The sequence below is a fragment of the Lissotriton vulgaris genome, chromosome 3_1 (genome assembly GCF_964263255.1).
Source record: "Lissotriton vulgaris chromosome 3_1, aLisVul1.2, whole genome shotgun sequence".
NCBI lineage: Eukaryota > Metazoa > Chordata > Amphibia > Caudata > Salamandridae > Lissotriton > Lissotriton vulgaris.
In genome coordinates this window covers 27,504,026-27,530,797 of record NC_141689.1, presented here as the reverse complement: position 1 = coordinate 27,530,797, position 26,772 = coordinate 27,504,026, and the positions used below count along the sequence as shown (strand labels likewise).

At 42.2% G+C, this 26,772-nt stretch overlaps 1 protein-coding gene across 1 annotated transcript in view; it reads left to right on the top strand.

The window, feature by feature from the left end:
• LOC147725852 (extracellular calcium-sensing receptor-like) overlaps positions 1-26,772 on the top strand; it is a 244,758-nt gene that overhangs the window by 83,247 nt on the left and 134,739 nt on the right. The gene's annotated exons all lie outside the window — the stretch shown is intronic.

The window sequence follows — 26,772 nt, the reverse complement described above, 5'->3', positions numbered from 1 at the left end:
TGTCCTACAAAAGAGAGTGAGTAAATATCCTTCAGTTACCTTTCAGCGAAATACAAGTTTGAGAGATATGCTGGTGGATCTAATACCAAAGAAGGAAGTTGACCACATAAGCTAAGGGTTTCAAAAGATGTGGGCGGTGATATTACTGTAGGTTTAACACAAATATGAGGGAAACTGTTTTGGCACACAACCAGAAGAAGTGTGTGATACCGAAACTGATCACATGTAAAACAATGAATACATGGTACACAATATTATTTGCCCTTTTGTGAAGTGGTATTTTGGGTCCACCATTTTCCTAGCATAAAAACATATTATTGAGCATTGGTGTGCTATTATTAACAATGATGTGACTTACAGCACTAAAAAACATTTAAATGCACAACATGGAGGTGATTGGAAGAAGAACAGTTTATTTGGCCTGAACATGGTACCTAAACGCCTGAGGGTGGAAGATGGAAAAATACAGTTGAGGAGAATGGAGTTGAGAATGATTCTCAAAGCTAGTTCTATTTTCCCAGAAGCAATGCTATTATTGAGGAATTACATGTACATTTTGTAGAACCAGTCTTTTTTTTTTTTTTTTGTATCCTCATCTGCCCGACACACGTCCCTTAGATGCGAGAGGAACCAACCAATCAATCATCTCACTGCCTCTAGGAGCAGAACCCTGAAGATTGAGCCGCTTCACAATTTAGCAGAGAGTTTTATGAATTGATAGGAATAACCGTGCATCTTATGACGATGTCTCAAAGCAACGTAGTGCCAAAGATATTCAGTATATATTTGTCGGAATCTGGGCATGCCACCATACTGAACTTGAGTGGATGGGCTTAATCATCGGATATTGGGGAAAAAAAAAAAAAAAACCCCAAAAAGGACCTCATTTCCACTCTGTCAAAAGTTTACAAAATGCGAGATTCTGAGCTCTACATGATCTTCTCAGATCTACTTTTGAGGTTTCATATAGTGAGTTTAACCATCCTGAGTGGGTGGGAGGGGTGGTGTCCACCCAGTTCATACATATCTGCCGTCTTGCCAGCAGGATGGCGTAAAACAGTAAGGATCGTGCTGCCCCAGTTATGTTCTGGACTACCCCAAGGATGACAAGAGATAAAGAAAAGGGGATATCGATTTGAATAATCGAGTCCAAAGTAGCTTTAATCTCTGTCCAGAAAGTTGCTAATTGGGGGCATTCCCAGAACATATGAGTGTCTGATGCTGAGGGGAGTTTGCATTTGTTACAACATTTCCCCTCATGAAATTTGGACAAACGTAGGGGAGTGAGATAAGCCCGATGTAAAGTGAACAAATGGTTTCGTCTAAGCCATGCGGGTTTAACCAATGTATATAAGAGGGTGAAAGATTCTGTCCAACTGTCCTCCTCTATTGCCGCAATTTCACTCCCCCAAAGCTGTTTTGGAAGGTGGAACTCCCCATCTATCTCCTCAAGTATAGACCAATACCAACAAGCCACCTCTTTGCCTCCTGTCTGTTTTCTGATTAGCTGTTGTTCTAAAGGACTAATTCTCCCGATATTAGAGTCTTTCCTGTTCAATTCTCTGGCCCAACTGCTAATTTGTATATATTTTAATCTTGACAGTGTCAACCCTTCTCTTTCCCTAAGGGCTTCCCACGGTATCAGGGTGCCTCCACCGAGTAGGTCCCCCCATCTAGCGATCCCAGCTGTCAAAAGAGGAGTGGCCAGAGAGTCCTGTAGACATGGTGGAAGCCCGGGAGAGTCCCAAATTGGTGCATAGTTTGAGTAATACGCCAACCCCACTCTGCGCTTAATTTGTGCCCAAGTCTTCAATTGTGTTAATAGAATCTTTAACCTCACCTTCTTGAAAAACGTTTGTTCTCCGAACTTGAAAAGAAACCCATCCAATGGAAGGTTTGCCCCTACCAACATTGCTTTAAATAACTTCCCATTAGAGGTAGCGTCTGGTGTCTTCAGAAGCATTCTCGAATGGGAAAGCTGAAACGCCCAGGAATAGTACTGAATATCTGGGAGGGCCAGACCACCTTTTTCCCTCCTCCTCCTCAATTTTTTCCAAGCCAACCTTGTCGCTTTGAACCCCCATATGAAAGAGTTTATTTCTTGTTGACACTTAAGAAGTTGTTTAGAGTCAAAAGCGATGGGAATTGCATTAAAGATAAAGGTCAATTTAGGGAGGACGGACATCTTTACAATATTAACCCTCCCATAAATTGATAGTCTTAGACCAACCCAGGATCTTAAAAGGGCCCTACACTCTTTGGCAACCAAGTCTAAGTTTGATTTTGCTAGATCGTCAATATCTTGTGTGATTTTAACTCAAAGATAACGTATTGCGTGTGTTGAGGGCGTCACCCCCACACTCGGATTGGCAATATTCCATGTCATCAACTCGGTCTTATCGGCGTTAATGTCGTAGCCTGAAATACCTCCAAATTCTTTGGCTTTTTCGACCACTACGGGGAAAGCATTTGCAGGGTTGCTGGTGTATATTACAATGTCATTGGCATATAGGCCAACTTTCCTTTCCCATCCACCGAATTTAAATGAGGAAATTCTTGGGTCGTCCCTAAACGATTGTGCAAGTGGCTCAATGAATATATTAAACAATAAAGGGGACAGGGGGCAGCCCTGTCTTGTACCCCTAGTGATCTGGAAGGGCTGAGTACACACACCATTCACCATGATACTAGCACTGGGGTTTTGATATAAGAGTCCTATTGATCTTCGAAAATATGGACCAAATGCAAATTTCTTCATAGTTTCAGCTAGGTAGATCCAATTTACCCGGTCAAACGCTTTAGTTGCGTCAAGGGTCATAATGGCCAAAGGAAGGGAAAAAGTAGAGGCAATGTCCACTGTCCCGATCAAATCATATGTAAGGTCCGAAAGTTGTCTACCCTTAATAAAACCCTTTTGGTCAGTATGAATAATCGACCCAACCTCGCGTCCAAGTCTGTTTGCCAGCACAGCTGCAGAGATCTTGTAATCACTGTTTAAAAGTGAAATTGGCCTATATGAACCGCATTTGGCTGGATCTTTCCCGGGTTTTGGAATCAAGACAATAGTCGCCTCCCCCCAAGATTTCGGAGGAGCCACACCATTTATTAGGATGTCATTAAAAAGTCTTGTCAGTACCGAAACTATTTCCGGGGCTATAACCCGTAATAATTCACCAGGGAGGCCATCCGGGCCTGTTGCCTTTCCTCTCTTCACCTTTTTAATGCATTCCTTCACTTCTTCTTCTGAGATAGGCCTATCAAGACGCTCGCTTTGTTCGGAACTAAGAGTGGGAAGGGTAATCTTCTCCAACCATCTAAGATTTGAAATGGGGTCCTCCAAAATTTCTTCCTTGTATATTTTTTGAAAAAACTCCAAAAATGCTTCCCCAATATCTTTAACAGATGTTCTTTCACTTACCTCTCCATCTACCATGATATGTTTTATATATTTTTTTGCCTGGTCCGATTTAATTTTCCACGCTAAGACCTTACCTGCAGACTCACCATATTCAAAGTTGGAGATTTTACTTGCTTCCCATTTTAGGGCGACCCTTTCTTGAAGAATGTTATCTAGCTTTTCTTTTAACCCCTTACATTGTTCTTGCTCCATTTTGGTTCCGATTCCAGTGCCAATATGTTGGTCCAATAATGCAATGTCCCTTTCAATGCTAATGATCTTAGCTTTGTAGATTTTCCCTCGATGAGATGCCCTATTGGTTATGTAACCTCTCATATAAGCTTTGAAGGCTTCCCATACTGTGTTTAGCTGGGTGGAATTAATGTTTATATCCATGAAAAGTTTTGTTTCATGGATGAGAAGGTCTGTTTCTTCTTCTTCTAGAAGAATAGTGCGGTCAAATGAATACAAGGACTGAGAGATTTGCTGAGCCGATTGCAAACAAAAAACAATGGCGGAATGGTCCGATAAGTGTGAAGGTAAATACGTTACATCCTTAAGGTGGTCTCTAAGTGTGTAACTAAAGAGGGCGTAATCAATCCTTGATTTGTGATTATATTTATAGTTGTGGTATGATACCCCGAGTGCCCTACCAGCTCTCTCCCTCCATGGATCTGCCAATCCGAGTGTCGACATAACATCCCCCAACACCTGCCTGGATTTTTTAAAGGTTAATGCCCTTGAATTAGGGGATTTATCCAGCTTTGGATTGAGTACCAGGTTAAAATCTCCCATCCAAATTATCGGACCCTGTGTTAATAATAACTTGGTCTGGATTTTAATCAAATATGAAGGGTCATCCTGATTAGGGCCATAATAACCTACCAAATTGTATATACTATCATCTAAACTGACCCTAGCGTATAGCCATCTACCACTTAAATCTTCTTCAAATGCAAGAATCTGGGCTTTGATTTGCTTTTTGAAGATGATTAGTATACCACGAATATTCGCATTATGATTAGTGCAAATATAACTGTCAACCCATCTGATTTTACTCAGGATTTCCTTCACTTCATGTTGGAGAAGATGTGTTTCCTGGATGACTATGACCTGCGCCGGTGAGTCCCTCAGATATTGCAATATTCTATATCTCCTACTCTTAACACGCAGGCCATTGACATTCCAGGACAGAAATTTAATTACCATCAGCCAGTGTCCGGACCCCTCCCCCTACTCCAGCTCCCTAAAGGATTGTATCTCCCAGTGAGAGTTGAGTGAAGTATGCATAAAAGTATACTCGATTGAACTAATATGTTTGAGACTGTGCCTGAACAGTGAGGATGTTTTATAGTTTTACCCCTTCTCCCCTCCCACCCCACCCTGGAAACCCCCCCCTTAATTAATCTGGCTATTGCCGCCAGAATTGCCTCTCTGTGGAGTTCCATATGCCCTGATCATTTACATAGTTAAATATATCCCGGCATGCCTTAATTGCTTCTAGGGGAAGACCATCATAATTATGTAAACTAAAGTAATAGAGATACTTGAGTTTAGGATTTTAGTTAAGTTTAGGTGTTAGATGCACACCATCACACATAACGGGAGTATTGTTCTGATGCAATTTTCCTTTTTTAACTAATATATTTATATATATACATATATTTTTTTTAATTTCAAATATACCTATATATCTCTTTCTTTTGAAAACGTTTTTTTTTTCTTTTATATATTTTCTTTTTTTTTTTTTTTTAAAGTCTTTATCTTTCCCGTTTTTTTTTTTCCCCCGCTTTTCATCCCTTTGGTTTTTTTTTTTTTTTTTTTTTACCTTTTCCCCTCTTCCTTCCCCTATTCTCAACCTTCTATCCCCTATACCCTGTACCCTTCACCCTTCACCTCTATTCTTATCTACATGTCTACATCTACATATTTTAACTCAGTGACTCCATGCCGTGTCTATATTAACCTAAGAACTATCCCTAGATGTTACCCTGTTGATGATCATAAATGGATGTCAAGAGTTCGTCTGCCTCCAATGGAGAATGGATGTTGTGCATTTTATTGTTATACATTACCCGCAAAAAAGCGGGGAACCTCATTTGGACAGTCGCTCCGAGAGCCCTAAACTTCTCCATCTTCTGGCCTAACTCCCATTGTCTGTCGAGAGTAGATTTAGATAAATCAGATCTGACCACGTATGAGAAGTCTAAAGCTTTTAAAGCAGTAGCCTTTAGAGCTAAGTTTAGAATCTTCTCTTTTACGGAGTAAGTCAGAAAATTAACTAGAATTTTCCTAGGTTTAGACCTTCCCTGTTTTAAACGGAAGGGATCTCTATGAGCTCGCTGAATGTCTTTTTCTAGCTCCTCAATGGATTCCTCCAAGTTTAGGGACTCTTTAAGCAAGGAAGCTACAAATTTTTTCATATCACTCCCCTCTTTTCCTTCCGGAACTTTTAGGATTCTAATGTTGTTTCTCCTTGAGTAGTTCTCCAAAGATTCCACTCTCTCTTTTGTTGCGTTCCCGTCTCGCCTTAGGTAATAAATCTTTTCATTGGCAGAATCTAATTTAGCTTTTAGTTCAGCAACTGTGCTCTCGAGAGTATCTGTCCTGTCAGATAGAAGATCTACTCTCTTATCCAAAGCATCAAACGCTGCTTTAATCTCCAGCTGGTTACGCTTAGATTCAGCGAACCCAGTTTTAATTTCGTGCAATAAATCCTCCAGAGAAATCTTCTCCCTCAACTCCGAGGTCTCGCCTGCCTTGTCCTTGTCCTTATCCTTATCCTGAGCGGCAAGAAGTCCAGCTTCTACTGGGATATTATGAACAGCAGCTGAGTCTACCACCTCCACCTCCACCGGGACTGAATCTTGAGTTTCGGCTGTATCGCCCATCTTACTTTTGTCCTCTAGTGGTCCACTGGGGATTTCTAGAACTTGAGGTAACACTTTAAAGTAAGATCTAAGTGAGGGAGTAAGCTTCGCTACACTCCCTTTAGATTTTTTAGATCTTATTTTAGCTCCACTTATTGAGTCTTTAGGTCCTTTTGGCCCAACCAACTGAGGGATACTGGCTGCAGTCGCTGTAGTAGCAGTGGCAGAAGCAGAATTTGCGGTGTAAATTCCGGAAAACACAAATACTGGAGGACCCTGAATGCTCTTTTTAGGTCCGGATTCAGGTTCTACGGCCACGTCCTTGGTTCCCTCCTTAGATCCCTTCTTAGTATCACCCGGACTGAGACCCAACTTAGAAAGGGTATCAATAAGGGTATTATCCTTAGCAGCCCCTCTGTCTAGAGACCAATCCCCTTCACCAACCTTGCCCGCTATAGTGTCCACACATCCCTTCCCAAACTCCTTACTAGATGGCAATGCCTGGACGAAGAATTTCCCAACACCTTCCTCCTCCGATTCTACTCCTGACCTTGTCTTTGTCTTTGTCTTTGTCTTTGGTTTATTGCGATTAATCCCCCGGGTTTTACCCAGGCTGAGGGTGTCTGATTGGGCTCCTTTAATTGAGCTAGGGCACTTTAATAGTGAGGCAAGGCTGCTGAGATCACCTCTAGCAGCCGCTCTGCGGCTCCTCCGCAGCTCCACGGCTGCCTCTGCCCACCGGGAAAGTGTAGCAAGAGGCGGGATCTTGCCTCCACACATCCACACTGCAGTGAACTAGTGATTTTTTTTTTTTTTTACTTTTTCTTCCTTTAGATTGAGATAAAGCAGATACTGCCACTGTCTGCTCTGTTGTTTTATCTCCTTTTTTATTTCCTTTTAGCTTCCTTTACTATTTATTCCTTTTTATTCTTTTTATTCTTTTTCTTCCGTGAAGTAAGGTAAAATGAAGTAAAAAAAAAAAATCAGGAAGCCAGATGAATTGCAGTGAGCCCCCTGTGCCTCATGAGTCTGTAACTGCTTCGTGTGACAATCGTGCTGCTCGCTAACTTCATTCAGGGTGGAGCCTGCCTTAGCTCCTGTCCCAGGCAGCCTCGGGCGTCAGACGCCGAACACTAGCAGCCTGCAGCCTGCGGCAATGTAGGAGAGGAAGCAGCAGGTAAGCCCCAGTAACCTTCCCCCGGCAGTCCGGTGTCGACAATAGAGTGGGAGACCTCACACGAAGCTCCCCCGCTGCTCCGCTGCGCCGCGCTGCTCTGCTCCAGCCTCGTTTCCTATCACGTAGGTGTCTCAGGTGCAAGCGAGGGTGCGAGCGTCAGCAACCTGGAAAATTACCGATTAGCATCGGCGAGGAGACGGTGAAGAGACGAAGTAAACGAAGTCCGTCATTTCGGGGGGGGAAGTCAGTTGCTCTGATCACGCAAGACACGCGCTCGAAATACACGCCGAACTCACCGCGTTTTCCACAGGGCTAACTGGAACTCCACTACAGAGACGCGACCTGCCCTAACCGGCGGCCGCCATGTTTTCCGATTGTTACCTACCTGTAGAACCAGTCTTATTGAAAAGTGTAAAGGTGCAAAGCATCACTTCTACTGATTCTATGGGATATTGAGTTGTGGGATATTTTAATAGTTTTTAATGGTGTAGTATCAAATAGTATAACAACTAAAAAAATAAGAACATGACATGTGATTACGTTTTTTCTGTAGAATATGGCTTTTACCCTGTAAGAAATTGATATACATCAAGGAAGTGAAAAGAGGATATACACTGGTTAATAGTATGATAATTCCTTCTTTGGCCGAAAGAGCAGTAAATCATGAAAAAAACTGTATGTTAAAACAACAAATTGTATTGCACTTGATAAATGAAGAGAAGATATGATAAAAAAAAATTGTTGAGACATAATTGGGCCATGTAACTTCAGATCTAGATGATTGATAACCATAGGTTGAGCTATATGGAGTACAAGTCATAATAGTGGTAGGAAATTGCTTCTCTGTTGATGATTGCAATAGTAGAACTTGCACTAGTTGGGTGTAAACATTAAACAGTGAAAGGGAAGCAAAAACTTTAAAAAATAAAACTAAAGAAATTAAGAAAAATGATAATCTGTTATCTTAAAATTAAAATTGAAAATGAGCTGGTGTGTGGAATGCATTAGCTGTTTTTTTACATAAACATGCTCTCTTTTTTAATTATGGTGTTGGTCATGGATTAATTTATTGGAAAAAACCAATTGCAATGGGCCTAGCAGACCAGCAATGTTCTGCTACTGTATTTTTTCTTTTTTTTTGCAGATTTTATATAGCGCAAACTTGACCTGAAGGTATTGGAGCGCTTTACATGAGCACCTGCTACATTACACATTCAGGCAGGTTGAGATTAAGTGAATTGCCCAGAATCACAGGATATGGACGCAACCCCGAGGCTCGAACCTTGGTTTTCAGCACCAAAGTCGGCAATCTAGCCGACAGACCACATCCTCTCACCATGACTGTTTATGAACAAATGTAACCATTTTCTAGCTTCTGGGGGGCTATTTCACTGCCAGCCCCTGTCTTTCCACCCTGGGTGCTTCTGTCCCTGCTGCAACAGACATCAGCATGGGAGGCAGGACCAGCGTGCTTATAGCAATGTGTCTCCCCCTATGGCACGGGATGCCCTCCTGGCCTCATTGGACTGTGCTCCTTTGGGCACAAGTAGGTGGACATTTTTTATATTTGGCCTTACTCAGAATCTTTGATATACCTTATCACTACTCATGATTGGGCTGGAGGAAGTTAGGTCCTGTTTAATAAAAGAGTGTATTTCTGTGGCTAGGTACAGCTGCAGAAAATTGTACCCAAGGTGTGCATTCAAAACACCTCAGCCCGACTGATCCTTAACGTCCCCTGCCAGCCACATCACCTCTCACCTAAGAGACCTGCACTGGCTTCCCATCAACAAGAGGATCACCGGCAAACTCCTCACCCACGCACACAAAACACTCCACAACACCGGACAAGCCTACCTAACTGATAGACTCAACTTCTACACCCCTGCCCGCCAGCTCCGCTCTGGCAGGCTCGCCCTGCCACTGTCCCGCGCATCCAACGAATGACCTCCAGGTTTTGGCGACAGATCCTTCTCCTTCCTCGCCGCCAAAACCTGGAACACCCTCCCCACCAATCTACGGCAGAACCAAGACCTGCTCACATTTAGAAGGCTCGTCAAGATCTGGCTCTTCGAACAGTTGCAGCACCCCCCTACAGCACCTTGAGACCCTCACTGGTAAGTAGCGTGGTTTACAAGTTCATTGATTCATTGATTGATTGATTGACTGACAATTTTGAGGAAGTGTAATCTATATTGTCAAATGGGAAGAAACTTTTCAGTAAAGGGACAAAAAAGATAACCACTTGTTATGAGAAGCAGGACAAAGCACACTGTCCTTTACAAGAAACATCATTATCCACTGTCCCCCAGTAGAGGCAGGGTCACAGGTCCTAATTCCTGCACCTCCTAGGAACCAAGGAGTGGAAGATTCTCCTCCAACCCAGGTCCCTACGTCTGGCACACCAACCCTTAGCAAAGATGAGAACATTCATGGTGGGCAAATAGATACACACCATTAACCATTTTAGAAGACCATGTTGGTCCTAAACTAAAAAGTGTGGTTCAAAAATGCAACTTAGAAATTAGCAGTAGTAAAGACAAAGCTGTACAAACCCAGAGAGCAGCAGACACTGAATACACCACAGATATGTTGCAAAAACGGACTCATTTGATCAAGGAGGTACTAGCTCTAGAAAAACCTAAACACAGGAGATCGGTAGTGGTGCTTCCAAAATGGAAAAAACTGCACTTGCACAGAATATTTTAAATAGACAATAGTACTGGATTAGTAATAAAATCTTACATTTTTTAAGACGGAGTGCTACATAGACCACTGTCACTCACTACCAAGAGAGACAACTGCCAATCAAAGATTGACACTTATATGGCTACAAAAGAGGGGTCAAGGAGAGCACATTCCTAAAGCACATGTAAGCATAGATGACTAATAAATCATACTGTAATTGAGCAACAATCAAACATTAAATATCCTGTAGTATTCACATACTGTAATTGAGCAACAATCAAACAATAAATATCCTGTAGTATTCACATTCGTACAGGACAAAAGAGCAAAAAAGTTCATATTTTCATTTTCTTTATTTGATCATAAAAGTAGAGTTGACAAGAAACAACCGACACGTGTTTCGGCAGTACTTTTGTTCTGTACCAAGTATATATGTGACATTACATAGATGTATAAATAACAATATGATAAAACAACATTAGCATGCCTAAAACCAGAAAAAGAAGAAAATGTAATAGGAAAATTAATTAAAACCAGAAAATGAAGTTTAGAATATAGTCAGAGAGAAAAATGGGGCGTAAAAGTTCCAATATCAAGTTCATAGATGAGAAAACACCCAAGTGTGATTTCTTAAAAAGTGACAAACATCAAGAGATAGACTCTCACCACAATATGCAATCCATTAAGTGCAAAAAAGCAAGTGTGTGTAGAGAAGATTCCAGTGAACAGAGTGCCCAGACCATTAGAACGAAACTTATCTGAAGGACTGTGCAGTATATACTTGCCCAGTAAGTTAACCATTACCAGGCGGGATAATTTATGTGCAAAAAGTGTAGTTGGCAGACTGACCTATATAGGCGAAAACTGTCAAGGTGCATCCAACCTCGTTATGTATAAGATGGAATATAAAGTAGGATTCAAAGATCTTGTAATGAAAGATGAATGATATAATGAAATTGAAAAATTTTCTATAAAAAATGAAAACACAGACTACAAAAATTATATAAAACATCTAATGGTGAATGCGCAAAAAGCGTTCAAGTTACTCTATGATAATGAAACTTGAAAACATGCACATCAAAAGGGTGGGAAAAAGAACACAATTTGAGTAAGAGACGTGTAGTATGATCAAGCCATCCCTTACTTCTGCATGATATTTGTAAAAGTAACAATAAAAATAAAAAAGGCAAGGTGTGCTCACCATAACAATAAGAATTAAAGACGAGCGAGAAAATAAGGAAATCCAAGGTCATTGAAATCCACTGAGTTAGCTTGGATAAATTATCTGTAAGTCAAGACCAGTGTGCCCTGTCACACTATAAATAAACAATAATGCATGATTAGGGAAATTAATAAAGTGAAATAGTCTAAAGCATGCCGTAGCTATCATTTAGATTGTGTAGTTAAAACATTGGTTTAGCGTAAAAGATAATATTACATCTTCACCAGCGATACCGTATTGAGGCCAAGACATAGGACAAGCTACCTTCTCAGCATATATTCCGGTGGATCAGAGTCCAACCACATATATGACAATATTCTTGAGAAAAATGCAGGCATAAAATACAATGTAAACCGTAAGGCTTGGTACTAATAATAAGTGCCGTATGTCCGTTCCATGAATGGGATCCCTGCTGCCTTAACGGATGGTTATATAAGTAGGGAGAAAAGACTTGGTCAAAATAGGAGGATTATGCTCACCGTTATAAAACACGAAGGACAATGTAAAGTTGAGGCCTGAAATAAGATAAGCATCCAAAATAAGAGGAGCCTCACTCAAATAGGTGTCAAACATACGAGAGAGTAACAAAAATAGAGTCATTACATACCCTATAGAAAAATTGTAAGTAGCACAATTATTCTTGGTTAAAGATCCGTTGTCCGGATGGTGAAAAAAAGTAGTAAGCCACGTCGCGAAAGAATCAGCGAACTGTGGATAATATAAAGTGACGAAGTTAGAATCAAGTTTATAAAGGGCCGGAAAAACAATAAAATCGGGTCGAGTAAACTGCCAGCTTACCTGCAGTACTGCCCCGAGGAGGTCTAGAGGCTGAAAGAAAATTTAGAACGACCAATATTAGCCACAGATATGTGGCACGAGCAAAAAGGCTACTGGTGCAAAAGCCCTGTTGAGGAAGCAAGGATGGGCTTACCGGTGAAGTAGCACGTGGCTCCACATAGTAACGAAACCGAGGAAACAGTGTTGCACTCCGAAGACAGCGTTATGATACCAAAATGAGCACGACTAAAACCTGCTCCCAGAATACAGAACTCATATTAATAGAAAGCGGACTGTTCCAAACGAGTACACGAAATTGAAAAAACCCAAAGGAGATTCTATCTCTTGATATTTTTCACTTTTTAAGAAATCAGACTCAGGTGTTTTCTCATCTATGAACTTGATATCGGAACTTCTACGCCCCTTTTTTCTCACTGATTATATTCTAAACTTCATTTTCTGGTTTTAATTAATTGTTCTTTTTAATTTTCTTCTATTTCCGGTTTTAGGCCTGCTAATGTTATTTTATCATATTGTTATTTATACATCTATGTAATGTCACATATATACTTCTTGTTTCGTCTCACAGCCTTAAGAAAGTCATGGTACTGATTAATAGTACTGACGAAACACGTGTCGGCTGTTTCTTGTCACCTCTACTTTTATGATGGATCATCAAATAAAGAAAATGAACATATTAACTTTTTTGCTCTTTTGCCCTGTCCGAATGTGAATAGGATATTTATAGTTTGATTTGTTGCTCAATTACAGTATGACTTATGAGTCATTTATGCTTACATGTGCTTTAGGAATGTGCTCTCCTTGACCCTCCTTTTGTAGCTCTAGAAAAACCTAGTTTGATATTTCACACTACAGAAAAGTATTCATAACAATGATATTTGTAGAACTGTTATGGATTTCACTGCTGGGAAACCATCATTATGGCAAGTTCACAGCCCTCAAGATGATTAGTTACAAAAACAATCCTAATTAGCTCCTTTTTAGATCCTGCACCTAGAAAGCACCACCTGCAGCATGGATTTAATTAGGTGGTGTTTATAACACATTTGTTTTTACGAATTTCATTGTTTTCTTCGACTGAGAAAACAACCTGGTATGTACTTTAAAATTTTCTTCTGCATTCTGATTGTGCCAGCGGCTGTATTTTATTGATGTGCTCTGATAGCACCTGCGGCAGTAAATTTTCACTCGTCTGACAAATTTTCCCGACTCTTTATTACTAATTCTACTGCATGACGAAGGAAATTGTCATTCATTTCTCATTTTGACATTTCCGATTTCCGATTTTCGTTTCCTCGATATATTCTTTAATTTTTAAAACATATGTGAAGCCTAATGCCACTTTGTTTACTTTCAAAAGCAAGACTCTCAGCCTAGACTCTCAGCCTACCGGTTCCTGGAAGAGTTTGTGAATTATATGAGGGCTATTGATGGTGAGAGGATGGGTTCAGAAAGAAAAAAGAGTATTTTGCTTCATTGTCTTCGTTCTGAAGGACAAGAAATCTTTAGATCTTTACCTCAAATAACCTCTAGCAATGAGGCGGGTGGAGACAATTTAAATCCCTATACTGAAGCGCTTCCAAGACTTGAAAAAAGATTTAAACCTAACTTAAGCATTGCGCTTAAACGTGTTAAATTCTATACCAGAAAGCAGAAGGAAGATGAATCTTTTGAGGATTTTTTGACTTCACTAAGATCCTTGAGTTTACACTGCAAATTTGGCAATATTGCGGATGAAATGATACAAGATCAAATCATTGTTCATACTAAATGCAAAAAAACTCAAGATAAGCTTTGGGTTATGGGTGATCCCAATATAGCTGAAACCATTGCTATAGCTAAGGCGCAGGAACAATCTGATGTATGGATGAACACGGTAAAAGGCCATACAGAAAAGAAACACATTAATGAAGAAGTGTGTGTAGTAAAACACAAACAAGGAACTAAACAAGAATCTTCTTTCAATAAGACAAAACAATTCTCTTCTCAAAGGAAAAATGATTTTTTCAACCAAAGTTTTCAAGGAATGTGTTTTAGATGTGGTAATAAATTTCACATTGCTTCTTTTCCAGGTTGTCCGGCTTTAAAAAGGGAATGTAATAATTGCAAAAGAATTGGACATTTCAGCAATATGTGCAGGGATAGACGTCCTTAAAACACAAAATAAGGGAGCTGTATCCATTATTTCTGAGGAAACTGTAGGCAATTGTAGGAGCATTGATTCTATTGGTGAATCTAGCAATGAATCTGGTTTTGTAGTGTCTATTGTTAATGTTCAATCAAATTTTCAGCGTAATTCACCAAAGTGTATTTTTTCTATTTATGAAATTGAAGTATATCTTATGGTTGATTCAGGTTCTCAATGGACCATAATTACTCAGGAGTATTTCGAAAGTACCATTGGCCATTCAAATAAGTTAGGCAAAATATATGAATCTGATGTTTCAGCTGTTAATTTTTCTGGTACAAAGATTGAAATGGCGGGGTTTTACAAAGTTGAAATTCAGTTTAAAAACAGGAAAGCTGATATTCAGCTGTACATTTCGATTAAAGGGATAAATGTGTTGGGTTGGTTTGACCAATGGAAGCTAGGTATGTTATTAAACCCCAGGGCGAAAGAACCGGTATCTCTGTGTGATGACAGTCTGATGAATACCATCTCTGTAGTTGAACTAGGCAATAACCCCATTGTAGATAATAAAGAATGTAAACTGATCAAACACTTTGATACAGTTTTCTGTGAAAAACTGGGGAAACTCAAAACCTTTTCGCACAGTATTGTTTTAAAAAGGGATCATACACCTGTCATTCAAAAACTTAGAGGAGTTCCCATAAATATAAGAGATGAATTAAAGACCATGTTAGATGATTTACTGAGGGAGGGAATTATAGAACCTATAGAATCATCAGAGTGGGTTTCGCCGATAGTTTTGGTAAGAAAACCGGATCAAAAATTAAGGTTGTGTGTTAACCTGAGAGCGCTGAACTCCAACATTGTAAGTAAATGAGTTAGTGTCAATTTTTGATGGTGCAAAAATGTTCTCTACATTAGAATTAAGATCTGCCTACCACCAGATTGAATTAACGGACGAATCTAGGAAACTTACGGCATTTATAACACCTCAGGGTCTTTTTCAATATATACGTATGCCTTTCGGACTAGCGTCTGCTGCATCTGTATTTCAAAGGGTAATGTTTCATATATTCAGAGATGTAGATACATATGTAAAATGTTTTCAAGACGATATTTTGGTGTTTTCAAAAAATTATAGCGAACATGAACATCATTTACAAGAAGTATGCAAGAGATTACAGTTTAATGGTCTAACTGTGAAAGCACATAAATGCAAACTTTTTCAAGAGTCAGTAGAGTATTTGGGACATACCTTATCAGGTAAAGGCGTATTTCCAAAAAAATCTAATGTGGAGGCTATCACCAATGCTCCGATTCCAGAAAATAAGGATCAATTGTTATCTTTTGCTGGTATGTGCGAATACTACAGCAAGTTTGTAAAAAACTTTGCTAATAAGATGGAACCTTTGAGAAGATTGTTGAGACAGGGAGTTGAATTTTGTTGGTCAGAGGTACAACAACAGGCATTTGATGAAGTCAAAGGAGACATTGTCAAAGCTCCAAATTTAAAACCTTTTAGGATTAACAAAGAATGTATCATCACAGTTGATGCCAGCCTATATGGCTTAGGTGGAGTACTATCTCAAAGGGAAGGCAATGAGGAATGGAATGTAGCATTTGCGTCGAGAACATTGAATGAGTGTGAGTGTAAATATTCCATGATAGAAAAAGAGTTATTAGCATGTGTGTGGGCCATTGAGCATTTTAGACTTTATGTTTGGGGATCTAAATTTACCCTAAGAACAGATCACAAACCTTTGGTCAATATTTTATCTGTGGGAGGAGGGTGGAATTCCACAGCCAGAATCGCGAGACTAACCTCCAGGTTGCAAGAATATAATTTTGTCACAACATATGTACCTGGAAAAAAGAATGTTACGGCAGATTGTTTGTCACGTTTACCATGCAAGGTGGAGGTAGTCAATATGGTTAAGAAGTGTGATTTTGTTTTATCTATTCAGGATGTGTTACAAGGGAAATTCAAGAGTATTTCTGAATCTGATTGGCAGGAGTGTGTTGAAAAGGATTCAAGGTGGGCGGATTTGTTGAATTACATTCAGAATGGTTGGCCTGACAAAAAAACGTATCAGATCAGATTTGATTCCTTTTCACAATGTTGTGGATGAGTTGGATTTGGATTGTGGTTTCATTTTTAAATCTGGCAAATGTATACCGCCAGAGGGCATGCAGGACATTATTTTGCAAATTGCGCTTGATACTCATCCTGGTATTTCGTCCATGAAATGGTTGGTTCGTTCTGTGTTTTGGTGGCCAGGCATTGACAGATTTGTTGATAGAACTGTAAGGGAGTGTCAAGAAAGAATGCTAAAAGTGTATACTCCACCACTTAAAATAGTTGAATGGCCTTCTGTACCATGGCAGAAAATTGCTTTTGACATATCCGGACCTTTCAACATTTTACCTGAGTCTTCACGTTATGCGTTAGTAATAGTGGATTATCATTCTAAGTGGCCTGAGGTGAAGTTTGTTCCTATGGCTCCCACTGAAAATGTCATTATTTTTTTTAAAGAAGTGTTTACTAGAGAGGGATGTCCTGCTGTTTTGGTCTCTGACAATGGTGTTCAGTTGACATCTACTGAAATGGCCAATTTTCTTAAGAGTTGTAACATAATTCACAGGTTTACTTCATTATATGAACCACATGAGAACGGCTAAGTTGAAAGGTTTAATCGTGTTTTGAAGAATTTTGTGGTGGAATCAGTCAAATCTGGAGCATATTGGGTAAGTTCTTTGAGAGAGAGATTATGGACTTATCGCATCACACCTCACACTGTCACTGAGGTAAGTCCCTTCAAGTTGTTCAAACGTCGTGATCCAGCATCTAGAATTCTACCATGGTGGTTGAAGGAGAAATGCAATCAGTTGTCGCTAGATAAGGTTAATATAGAGGATCTTACCAGACGTGTGGAGAGTAAGGAATTTAGAACTAAGGAGTGGTATGATAGGAAATGGAACACTAAGTCTCAAGAATTTCAAGTGGGAGAGTGGGTGAGAATCCTTAGACCAGGGTTGCTATCCAAAGGTTCTAATACATTTGGTGATCCCATTCAAATCAAGAAAGTATTCTCCAACAGTGTTATGACACAAGATGGTAAATTTTGGAATTTTAAGAAATTAGCAAAATGTACTGTCAGGCATGATGAGAGAAACCCATCTGATAAGTCAACTGTTTTGGTCGGAAATGATTCCATTGCTCATAGAGTGAAAGATTTCAAGCGTGTAATTAATATGCCTAAAAGATATGTTAATTGACTTTATAAGTTAAGACTTTATTTTCCATGTATTTAGTTATGGCATTTTTATTTTCTTGTTTCCTTTCATTTTGTAATAAGGGATATGTGTTACATTCCTGTTTATTACTGTGCCTTTAAGTGTTACACTGTAGTCGCATGCCAGTGCATGAGACAAGCTTATCTTTAAATAAGTTCTATATTCTAGAGCTGTTTGCCTTAGATTTATGACTGTTGGAACTCATTACAGCTTGGACTGAGGCACTGGAAGTTGTTATTTGTGCTGCTACCAAATAAACTTAACTTAATCTACTTTAACCTCTCTGCATTATTACTACACGTACCCCATGTATGATGGGTGTACGAGCCGTACCCCATGTACGATGGGTGTACAAGCCGTTCCCCATGTATGATGGGTGTACCCATAGTACATTGGTACGGCTCGTACACCCATCGTACACGGGGTGTATGGACCGTACGGTGTGTATGTGTTTGTGTGCTTTTCCGTACGACTCGACCTTACCTGACGTGGACCGTACGAATTGCGTCCTCATACCCTGGTCCGGATCGTACTCGTCGGGTCGTACGGCATGTGTACGAGTCATAGGGCATGTGTACGAGTCGTACAGTTCACAGTTTCAGCCTTGCAATACATACGGATCACGACGATTCGGACGGATTCATGGAATACGGATCGTACTACGCGACTCGGACGGACGGGTACGATTCGTACTGTCGCAGGGATTCCATTCTCGTACAGAACTGTGCATAGAGACTTGGAACCTCAGTGAATTAGGGTTACCAAAACTCACCTTAGTACCCAAAATCCCCTACCAGACTAGCTACAGTGTCTCATTGGTTATCACAGACTCCCATTGCTTAGACAAACCAGAACATGGACTTAGTACACCTCAGGTAACATGGAACACATGAACACTTTTTCGTTATACAATAATTTCAATCCAGAACCAGGAGTAAAAGAGGACACGTGCATATTTGAAATGTTTATTCATTAATGCAGTGTTCTTAAATGCAGTATCTTAGCTAATACAAGCAAACATGTTATAAGAAACAAAGTAATCAGCATAGTCACTAGTCCATAGAATACGAATGGTGAAAGCATGGTAAAATGCTAAAACGAATATGGTTCTATAATACCTAATTCTCACCCTCCCTTGCTAGTATATTATATTATATCTAAGAAGGTCTCTTTGGGTTTTTAGCAGGGCGTGCCCATACCTCAGATCTTAGTGGTAAGGGATCACATCATCTTCCACCAGCTCTCTGCATGCGAAGCACCATCAAGTGCGTGTCTATTAAGCATGGGCGAATTTTGCGAATCTGGCGCTCGCAAATTTGTGTATTTGCGTATTCGCAATCCGCAAAATCCGCGAACTCTCGCGAATTTGCAGATTTTTTTTTGTGTTCGCAAGGGTTTCTGCCAGTTCGTGAGGGTTTTGTACCAGTTCGCAATTGCGACTTTATTTGTCGGCTCGCAACGGCCGCGACTATGTTGTTTCTACGTCTGGTTCATCATCACAGGTTCACAGCACCCTCTGTTTCACCACTGCCACCCTCTGGTACACCCATGCCACCCTCTGGTACATCACTGCCACCCTCTGGTTAGTTTATCACTGTAGATTATGGGGGTGAAAAAAAGCAAGCACACCTGCCCTGCTTCAACTGACATGAATTAATTTGGGGTTGATTAATGTGTCACTGAATTTAAACTGTCTGGCACCTGCTTCCTTATCTGTAATTTACTTTCTGTTGCAGTGCAATTTTTTTTCACAGGACCTTTGTGGCCTACTTGTAGCTATTCTATGAGCCTGCTGTGAGGGTCAGAGCAGGGTCATAGAATAGTTGCAAGTAGGCAACTGAACTCTGGAGGGGCCCCTCAGAAAGCACTACAGGGAATGGTTACTAATGATGAGTTTGAACTTTTGCACCTGCTGAGTGCTTTCAGTTTTGCAAATCTCGTTTTTCTGCAATTTTGCGGGATTCGTGGGGCGCGAATTTGCGCGAGATCAAATTTGGAAGCCGCAAATTCGTGCAAATATGCGAATTTTTTTTTTGCGGCGTGTTAGCTCGCAAGGTTTTGTGCGTTTTAGTGAGCTGCTTGTAGCACAACGGCGCAAAGTTACCCTCACGGTCGTTCACGGGCGCGGCGATCTTGTTTGCATAACGTATTTCCGTTTCTGGGCGCGATGTGTAAACTCGCAAAGTGTGCGGCTCGCTAGTACAATTTCGCGTGTGATCGCGAGGAAAATCTTGCGCGAACTTACCCACGCGGTCGTGAACGGGCACGGCCATCTTGTTTCTCATTCATTGCTATGGTTCTGGGAATGCTTTCTGTATCCTCTCTGAATCTCTGCCATCCTTTGCTTGTTTGAAGTTTTTTTTGGATCTATTTTACTTATTATCAATCCCTCTATTTTTCTAGCTCTATATTTTTGTGTTTTCTGCTACTTTTGGTTAATTTTAAACTACTTTTTTAAACTCTTTTCTTTTCTTCTTCCCTATTCTATTTCCTCTTTATTATTTAGCTTCCTTTCTGCCCAGACCATGGTAAAGGGAGCCGGGAAGCATTCTGAGAAGGGGAAGGGTCCCGCACCCTGTGCCCGGCTCCTGTGCGGGCGTTTGAGGGCGGAGAAGGTCACAGCCCGGGAGATCTTCAGCGCGGAGGAGGTGGCCACACTAGTTTTTTATGTTGAGCGCCGCCTCCCCAGGATCATCATGGCAGGCGGCAAGATCGCTAGCTGGTACGGGATCCAGGAGCGCCAGAAGCGGTGGGAGAAGGTGTGCCGGGCCATGTACCAACACTCTCGGGTCCGGCGCACCTACAACCAGGCCACCCACCGTTGGTCGGATCTCCTGGACCAGGAACGCGATCTGCTCGACCTGCTCGGCCTTGAGATCCCCTGGCTTGGTGAGTAGTAGTAGCTATTTCTTTACTACTCTGTTTTCTCCTGCTCTGTGTGTTATTGTATTGCAAATTTTTGTTTTTTACGAAGAGCAATAATGCTGCTGATTACATTGTAGGTAAATTATAATTCAAAATCTTCTGTGCATTTCAGGTGCACTGCTCTCCTTCTCAGTAGCGTTGCTACTGTGCTTATTTGTTTTCGATTTTGTGTTCATTTCATTGGCCTATGAAATTATGTATGAGTGTAGTTTAAAGAACTGCGTAATGCTAAACACTAAGGGTCAGATTTTTAATTACCGGCGCATCCCTGCAAAGTAGCAGGGATGCGCCAGTAATTGTGCACCACGCCACCACCACCCATGGTGTGCCATATTTACAATGCCGCGCACCATGGCCCCAAAACGTCACCGAAGCATTACGCATCTGTGCCGTAAAGGCGGCGCATTGCTGGAGTTGCGTTGCAACGATGGCGCAGCTCCAGCAATGCTCTGCCCTATCTCACCAATGCTGCGTCAAGCCGTACGTCTGCTTCAAGCAGGCGCAGGGTGTGAGTCACGCATCATTGTCCTCAAAGTGACTGATTGAAATCTTGTAGATTTCCCTCAGCCTCTTTTAGGATGTGTTCCTGCGCAGGAATGCCCTCCCTTGCACCGGAACGCCCCCTGATGACGCAGGGCTTTACAACGTGATGCATCTCCCATATGCGTCACGTCGTTAATATACGCCGCACCATGGCGCCTCTTTTGTTCTGCCGCTGCGTCACAAAAGTCACGCAACAAAAGAGCAAAAGAGCCGCAAGGGGCTTCTAAATCAGCCCCTACAGACTCAAGTCCAGTCCTTCCTTTGTACACCTGGCAATAAGAAGAAATAATGGTGGTGGATTGATAGTTTGAGTATTTTAATGACTGGTTAATGTAGTAGGAAACTTTTTAGTGTTGTTGCTGATCTGCAATCTCGATGGACTTTGTCTGTCACTGCGTGCTGCGGACTGCTGCCTGCCAGTCCTAGGCGAATCTTTTTAGTAGTTTGTTTAGTGAGTTACATAACTTTCCAAGTCGCAAATCTAGCAATACTAATATCGTAGTAGACCGTATTAGACATGGCTCATGAGGGTCACCCGGGCATGTCCAGTATGAAAAGAAGAATAAGGAGTGAATTTTGGTGGCCTGGTGTCGGCAAGTTAATTGAGAAAAAGGTAAGATTTTGTGTTGAATGTTGTGTGAGTGATAAATCACAAAAACCTGTTAAATATCAACATGATTCTATCTCGAGACCATCAAAACCATGGGAATGCGTTTCTATAGACATTGCTGGTCCGATGTCTTTAGGTCATAGTCCAGTCTATGCCATTGTTTTGATAGACCAGTTCTCCAGTTGGCCTGAAGTGAAATTTGTTCCCCATGTATCTTCTAGGGTAGTTATCGATTTCCTCAATTCAATTTTTGAAAAAGAAGGTTTCCCTACTTCCATCCTTTCTGATAATGGCACACAGTTCACCTCTGCGGAGATGAAGTCCTTTTGTTGCAACCATGGCATTTTGCACAAACGCTCTTCTGTCTATTATCCTCAAGGCAACGACATGGTAGAGAGATGGATTAGGGTGCTCAAAGAAGGTCTGCAACTTGCTGTGTGCAACGGTGAGAATTGCTACGATGCCGTTAGGAAACTCTTGTGGAGTTATAGGAATACTCCAAAGTCCAATGGTGATTTGTCCCCTTTTGAAAAAATGCGGGGGAGGAAGGGTGTGTGTAACTTAAGCCAGCCCTGGATGTGGGATCTTGTCGATGGTAAATTTATTAGACGCAATGCTCCTGTGGTGTCTGCTAATTCCAACAATCCATGCAAGGTTGGAGATTGGGTATGTGTGAGAAAGTCTGTTTTTTTTAGATCTGGTGTATCACATTTCTCTGACCCGTTGTTAGTTGTTAGAGTGGGTAGGCAAGTTGTGGAGTGGTGTGGCTCACTGGTTAGAGGCAGCAGACCCGAGAGCAGAGAACGGCCCGGGGCCAGGGTTCGATTCCCGACGCGGCAGGGTCTTAGACCAGGATCAGCGGACTCGATAATTCTCGCATCGGTGCCTACTCCAACCAGAGATCACACTCGGCAACTCTGGGCATTAGCTTGCCTCATCTCCACAACGGCCCCTCAGAAAAGCCGGGGATGCCTGGTATCACCTTGGAGACTCCCAGGAGGGACTATCTCACAGGGAAAGCCAGGACGGGTTCCCCAGCGGTCTATAGCGCTACGAGGCCTGCGGTGCGGGTAGCAGTGCGCTTTACAAGACACACACAATTACAATTGTGGAATTGTCAGACGGCAATGTTTGGAGCCTCTCCAAGGTTGTCAAAGTTCCGTCTCTCCTTAGTGGTTCCTTTTCTCCTAACCAGTCAGGGACCTCTTTTACTTCTTCCAATTCATGTCACCTTCCTGTTACCTCTCATCCACATCTGCCAGTTCCCTTTCCCTCCCACAATATGTGTATTCCCCGTCTGAGGAAACCTCCTGTTTGGCTCAAAGACTACAATGTTGGTAAATGATGTTCTTTCATCAAACTGTTATGTAATTTCATTCATTGTTTTGCTTGTATGAATTTTATGTTATTGTAATTTCTTTTCTTTTCTAGAAAGGAGGATGTGTTGTATCCTCGTGCTTACTCATGCTTGTTCTCGTGCTCGCCTCGCCGCATGCACTGGAATCTGGAATCCTATGTCTAGGCATTCCTGGCATTCTGGCGCAGCGGTTGGCGTGGGCTCTACTTCTCCCTATCTCGGCTATCTAAATAAATTATCCTTTATCACCATACTGCGTGCAGAGTTCTTCCTCATTACCAGGATACTTCACATGTTCCTCCAGACATCCTAATATGGCTGGAGGTGTCTGATAGACACCGCCAGCCATGTTAGTGCTTTTCCGCCGCAGACTGGAGGCGACTGCAGCGGAAAAGCTGCGGACTGAAAAGCGATTCCCCAGCCATCCTAATCTGGTGGGGGTCTTTTTCAGTCCGCTGCGGATTTCCCGCATCCTCCGGGCCGGCGGTGGATTCCGCCGGCCCGTTGGATGCGGGAAATCCACAATCCTAATCTGCCCCATAGTTTGAATGGATGGATGCCTGGATCATGGTACTATCTGACTCTTAGATAGCATATGTGTGTCTAGAGAGAGTAGACGGTCACTGGATGAACTAAGTGTTACTTTGAAGAGCATGTAACACCGCACCCGCACGTCTGTCCCAGTGTAGGAAAGGCAAGGAAAAGAAGTTGTAATTTTGTCCGAATACTACCATGAATAGTAGCAGTAGTTTGTATTGCAAGCCCAGCATATATCCGGCTATTACGATGGCCACTCACTACCTCTGTTAATATGTTTAGTAGAACTCGGTCATTCATGTGTGGATGTATCACGGTTCGCTCAATAAAAAGCAAAGCACCTAAAGTCATCCCATATGTAAGCGAATACATACCATGTGCAGTGATAGATAATCAGATTATTTATCTTCTTCATTTTCCTTTTCTAGTATTCATTGGCACTGTAGGGTGAAAGTTAAATTAATTAAGCAGTAGCCCTTGTAACAGAGTATTCTCAGTGCCACCCATAATATAAAAGTAAGAGCATCACCACCTGCATGTGCTGGACTGGTACAGTAACGCAAGTCTGTCTCACTCATCATGGCAGGCATCTGTTTTTCTCGGGTGGAAGTTGACTGCGCTGGCATTATGACGGCTTCCAGAAGTTAACGTACCAATTTTGCTAAACAAGAGAGAAGAAGAAGAATAAGACTGGTGTACTGTCATAGTCGACTCTAATGGAGTGAGTCCATAGTGCTCGTAGAATTGATTCCTTAAACTCCCACTAATCTTAGAGCAAGGGTGAAGAAGTGGGAGGTTAATAGATACTGGCCACAATAGTTATGTACTGCACTTGCAAGTTGCTAGTTCTACTGTGACACAACTTTCTACTGAATCATTTTGTGTTAATCTTAAAGAGCATTGGTTACATACTATGTCTTTCTTTCTTCATATAGATGCTCCTTCCAAACCAACCTGGAAGGAGCTGGCTATACGGGCCCGGCAACAAAGGCTGGAGGCCACTGTCGCTGAATATCGGTGGCTGGTGGCCCAGGAGGAGGGGGACATGCAGTCTACAACAACATCTACCGGCACAGCTGCATCCTCCTCCACGCTCCTTGGGTCACCCAGTCAGCGCAGAAGGTCTCCAGCGGTACGGAGCCGGGGTACCGCTGCCGCAGCCACCCACCACCGCCAAGCAGCAAAGAAATCAGCTGCCCCCCACAGCAGTTTCAAAAAACGGATGCACCACCTTTCCCTGAGGGTTTCCTACCTCGAGCAGGAGCTGCTCAAAACGAAAACCCTGCTCGAGACCCTCTGCAAGGAGCAATCCAACGTGGCCCGGAAAGTCAACCGCTGCAGCCAGCAGTAGGAGGAGAGACTGTCCCTTGCCCCTTTTTTAAAGACTTCTGGGGGGTGGAAATTGGAAGTTGGGTTTTTTCACTTTTTTGGACTTTTCACAGACATTCGTTGGGGTTAGGGAGTGGGGGTGGGTTGGGTCTTGTGGGAGATTATTTTTGTCAGGGATATAAATATACTTTAAACTTTATCTTAGCATACGTGTTTTTTTTTACTGCTTTTGAGGCTGGTGGGTGGGGGTATAACAGTAACTTTGTTTTCGTGAAACTGAAGTGGCATCTTGATTCAAGTTGTGTAATTAATTGCCCAAATGTTTTCCAAACTAAGTGCCTCTCACAGACTAAGTGAATTCAATAGTCCTAGGACTTTACTAGTACTAGCGTCAGTCTCTCGTCTCTCCTAATACTCCATTATACTTCCTCCCCCCAAACGCTTATCTTACCTGTAATTTGTGTTTGGAAATAGGGCTAGGCACAGGGCTGGCTGCACGGCACATGGCGATTAAGGTTGGCAATCCTGGGCGGCTGAAATGTCATCATTGCGTTGGTACTAGTGGTGTTACACAGTGACAGTTGCAGTATCTGAAAAAAATAAAATGAAACCTTGTTTGTCTTTACCGTAGCATTAGAACGGTACGAAAGAGAATATAGCAGGTGACAGTACACTAGAACAGTGCCACAATGTAGCCTAACAAATGGTAAAGTATTGAAAGTATAAATAGTACTTGATCAAAACAGTATCTCTCTGAGCTCAACAAAATTAATGATTAGGTTTACAATTCACCCATCCAGTACAATGTCCAATAATATTTAGTGCAGAGATGATATCTTCCTTGTCAAGTAAAGTCTTTGATAAATGAAAATTTCAAAATTCCAATATTCAGTCTCCTTTATTGATTTTTCTTCACTCCAAATCACAGTTGTGTCAATAGATTTTCAGCTGAAAATCTTGACAAGGAAGATTGGAAAGGGGCGACCATTCGGTCCCCCCGAACGTATGGCGGAGTACCACGATCCCCCCGGGAAGCCATCTTGGGCGGGAGGCGAGTCTCGGCTGGTATGCCCGAAGCGGCGTAGCCGGGGCGCGCTCTTTTCCCGCCCTGGAGTGGGCTGGCCTAGACACTGACGCGGCCGGCCACGCCCTTTGGGGCAGGCAGGGGCGGGTTTACGCCCGCCCTGAAGACGGATAAAAGGAGCAACAAGCCAAGAAAGCATCCTCTTGTTCCTGTGCTCTAAAGCTGCACCTCCTCGCTGCACGTGAGCTCGAGACGGAACGAAGAGCCAATTTTGAACGTGGTAATCTTTCTTTTTGTCTTACAGATACTCTGTCGGAGAATGCCTAAGAAAGTCGGAAAGCGAATGACTACCGACCAGATGCTGCGTGTACTCATGAAAGAAGTGACCGATCTGAAGAAGCGGATGGCGGATAGAGACGGGGAAGGGGGACCGAAACGACCTTTGGCAGGAGCTGCTCCGGGAGGAAAAGGCAAGAGGCCCAGAAGGGGAGCAGCTGGGGGGGACATCCCGGTTCCCTATACCCCACTCGAAGAGCCAACTCCGGTGCCGGCAGAGGGGAATCCGATTCCCGGGGGGGATATGCCGCCCGAGCTGGCAGCACAATTGGCAGCGTGGTTGGGGAAAGAAAGCGAGGGCGCCACGGCTGACGACGCACGAGTGTTGATGAAGCAACTGCGTGAAACGAGGGAGGCGGCGAAGGCATCATCGCCAGTTATCACGCCGGCTGCGGCAGTGGAAAAACCACCAGGAACAGGTCCAGCCGCAGATACTGCTTCAGGTTCAGGTAAGCGGCCATTGCCGATTGCGAGGGATGAGTCTGCACCTTCACGAAGGGAAAAGTTGGGTCAACATGTCCCTCTGGCTATTAA